The sequence below is a fragment of the Micropterus dolomieu genome, linkage group LG20 (genome assembly GCF_021292245.1).
Source record: "Micropterus dolomieu isolate WLL.071019.BEF.003 ecotype Adirondacks linkage group LG20, ASM2129224v1, whole genome shotgun sequence".
NCBI lineage: Eukaryota > Metazoa > Chordata > Actinopteri > Centrarchiformes > Centrarchidae > Micropterus > Micropterus dolomieu.
In genome coordinates, this window is record NC_060169.1 from 28,498,750 (window position 1) to 28,502,574 (window position 3,825).

Sequence of the window (3,825 nt, forward strand, 5' to 3'; positions counted from 1 at the left end):
CATTGTGCTGAAACTTGACTAAAAATGGAGATGGCATCTGAAATCGTACATTAATAGTATTATGCAGGAGGTATTATTACTCCATGCAGTAAAAACTAGAGCGTACAAAAACAGAAAAAAAGTTGATGTAAAAAACATTTTTACTCTGCTTTACTGTTTTCCATTGTTAACATTCTTTCCAAAATAACCACCTCATCTACATTTCAGTTGCCACATAAACCAAAACAGACCTGTTTTCCCTGCGGATAAATGCCCCCCTCTTGTTTTTAAGTGGTTAGAACATGATCTTAGTCTGATTAATTACACCCCTTGCTGCTTGCCCCTTCGCTCTGCTCTCCTAGCTAATGCCTAGTGTTTATGCTGAAAGTACAGCCGCGGTTTCAGGGGGCGGGTTGGTGGTAGCAGCGCTGAGTCCTCGCGTGAGGGGAGCAGTTTTAATTAACGTGGAGACAACACCTCTCTCCCTGCTCATCTTTCACCTGGGAGACATGGGGGAACTCTGACACCAGCCCGGCATGCCGCTGATTAAAGCGGGGCCTCATTTACCGTTGCCTGCTGTCAACAAAACACCACTAATGGCATTATGCCCAGGCCTGGGGGGGGCGCAGGCCCAGGGACTATCCCCACCTAGGTTCAAATGAGAGAAAACAAACTTAGCCTAATCTCTGATACAGGAGCTTAATCTCTCTGTGATCTTATCTAGGAGAGGTCTCACATGTTATAGGACCCGACCCGGCTGAGGCAAGATGGACAGGGCTTAAGCAGGTAAAAGCTGCCCTTTTCTCTTTGTTTGGGTAGGTGAGGTATGACCGAGTCAGTATTTAAAGGTGACTTAGTCTTCTTAGTGGTTTGGCGGAGGCCATATTCAGAAGCCTGTCATTGACCCTGCACTGGCAGGGAAGAAGTATTTGCCCCTCTTTCATCACCTGATGGATGTTGGCATGGATGTTCCTTGCATTCTGACAGTGACCTCATACATGTCCGTCTCTCTTCTTCCATCACTTCCCCTATATATAGATGGGAGTCATTGTTCAAATAGCTCGGGTTGTCCCTTTGATGTCCTGGCAGAACAAAGCTGCGGTGTCCTTACACACTTAGAGAACACTCCAGCCTGGAATCCTGAACATGATGCTTGTGTCAACCAGTCCATTAACACCTCCACACTCCCTGTCCACGTGTTCTAGATGTTAAATGGATCTGTTACATACGACAAGTTTAATTCCAAATCACTCTGTAGACATTATGAGGAAAAATCTGAAATCAAATCAAAATTTGAAAAATCCAGATGCGTCAAACAGAAATATTTTTTTACTAAACAAATGTCCTAATATTTTACAAAAATGTATACATTTTATCTTTCATTATAAACCAATTTCCTATTTTCCCAGTCCATATTTCACTAACTTTTACTCCATTATTTTCTCTCTTTTAATGGTCTTAATAGCCTGCAGCCAGCTACTATTGGCACTCCCTGTGCTGTTGCCCTCATTGTACATTTTGACAAGTTACACATTTTAACATGAGCGGAAGGGTAGTATAAAATTTAATGCTAAAAGCTAGGTCAGTTCTCTTTGGTGTGCATTGTACTTTTACAGTCTTCTTATTAGTTGCCCCAGAAAGGAAAGTTTAACAGCAGCTTTTTTATTGATTTGTGTCAATAGCCATTAGTTTGGGCTTTGCTTTCTCTTTACCTTTAAAAGGGGCACGCATTAGACTTGAAGCGCATTAAAAAACGGGGGGTTATTAGCATTATGATTAATTAGAAAAGTTTGTTTCTTGTAAAATGACAGCTCTTCTTTAAGCAGCCCTGTAAACTTTTATAGGACCATACAGCTGACCTCAAATTGGAAATTTGTGTTGGAAGCAGCCTGGCTCACCATTACAGCTCCTGACTGTTGTTAATTTTATATTTGTCCAATAAAAGGCAGCAGGGGTTACGGACATGCGCTGTATGCTCCCCCATGAACCCCACTCCTCTTGAGTGCTTCTCTTTCATGTGGTTGATGAGGGGCTTCGCAGTGTTTTAATACAATGGCGTAATGTTTTTGGTCATAGCCTTTACTTAGCAACGGGTGGATAAAATCAAATAGGTTTCCCTGTATTCCAGGGTATTGCAATCTACCATTTGAAATAAATGCTTGTCTGACATACCGTAGTCTCCGTATGAATAAAGGTAAAAAATTAAAAAATCCAAAAAAAAAAGAGTTTTCTGCTTTTAGTTAAACCCACCTCATGACCTGGTCGTTCAGACATCAGTGTCTGTAGTTGCCTCTAGTGGTGCAAATAGGTATTGTATTTGTTAGTAGTGTGTTAGTACCACGTCATATAGGCCAAGCCGCCATACTAACATAACAGTGCTTCTGTTGGTTGGCCCTTTTCAACTGTTTATACTGAAGTCAGCGTAACGTGAAGAGGCAGAAGAGGAAGTGCACAATGAAGCTTCTTGATTACCGCCTTGGGGAGACCGAACTGTGGAACCACTTAAAAGATAATACCCGAATGATGTTTTTTGAACTCTGGCTGCCTATTTTGTGAGTTGAAACAATATCAATGATGTAAAGGAAATGGGACCTGAATGGCACTGTTTACAGTTGTTGGATGTTCACACATAAGCAGCAAGTTCCAACATAAACATCCACTTAGTGCATGTAAATCTAAGGGCTATTAATAAGCTCTTTTATCTTCTCTTCTGGAGAATGGCCCTGGAGGCCTTAGGCTAATCTGGCCCTCGCTGACTAGCTCTCCAATGTGTTTCTCTTCTCCCTATTTCTCTTTAGCAAAGCCTATGCCTTTGGGCAAAAAAAACCTCATCACCAATCATCTCCATTTCATAGTGCCTGCTCATTTGCTAAAGAAAGTTTGTTTTAGTCTTGTGTTTACACCTCTATTGAGTCTGCAGACTGTTGTATGTTGACTGTGAATACCTGCATCCCAGAAATGCTTAAACCTCACCAACCTGCCAATGTCCCTGTTGCTGTGGAAGGTTTTTACTGAAAGGTTCCCTGGCTTTCAGTTCGCTCTCCACCAGCCTGTCCCCTCTGCCTTGTGTTCAGGAGGACAGTGACAGCGCTCATATGGTTGCATCTCCCTTACATATTTCCCCTCTGCAGACTGATGAGTTCTGACGGAGTGTATGCCTTTGTCTTGCGCTCTGTCTTTCTCTCTCTCATGCAGACCCCCTTTCAACTGTTGTTTTTCTTATTCCTGTCGATAGAAAGTTGTTTTTGCTGCCTCCCTTCCCTGCGTGTCCGTGACAGGCATACTTCCTGCATTGTGTATGTGGGGTTGCGTGTATGTGTGAGCGGGCATGTCTGTCTTTGTGTCTATGTATGTGTGAGTACTTCAGTGGAGTAGAAGCTGCTTTTATGCCAGTGCCAAGTGTGGAGAATGGTTCCGCTAGTGAAGGACAGCCTCTTGTGCTGCACTGGGCTTCCCACTCTGTTCCAAAGAGCCAAATGCCTTTATCTGATGTTGGATCTTTGTTATTTGTCCATGAAACTACAAATGAGAACATCTTATACCTGTGGGACCAGCCGAGTGATCTCCTCAATACCAGCATGTGGACATGAACATAAATGGAGCAGTTTGCTGCTTTGCCATCCTATATTGGTATTAACTTGCCGCCAGCTTCTTCCTTTGGCTGTCTTTGAAATATCAAATGTATTTGCTCACAAAGTCTTCGTAGGATGGCCATACGGGCAATATCTTGCTTGGCCAAGGCTCCTTGGCATCATCCCAAAAGGTCAAAAGTTTTTATCACCATGTCACACCTAAAGCGTTTCCATATTTCAGTCCTACATTCTTGAGACTCAGAGTTGCTTTGTG

At 42.8% G+C, this 3,825-nt stretch overlaps 1 long non-coding RNA gene across 1 annotated transcript; it reads right to left on the minus strand.

The window, feature by feature from the left end:
* Positions 1-505: 505 nt before the first annotated feature.
* LOC123958452 lies at positions 506-890 on the minus strand. The gene is made up of 2 exons (XR_006822069.1): positions 716-890; positions 506-627 (listed from the first exon to the last, which is right to left on the minus strand). It is a non-coding gene; the product is annotated as an uncharacterized LOC123958452 (long non-coding RNA).
* Between the last annotated feature and the right edge of the window lie 2,935 nt (positions 891-3,825).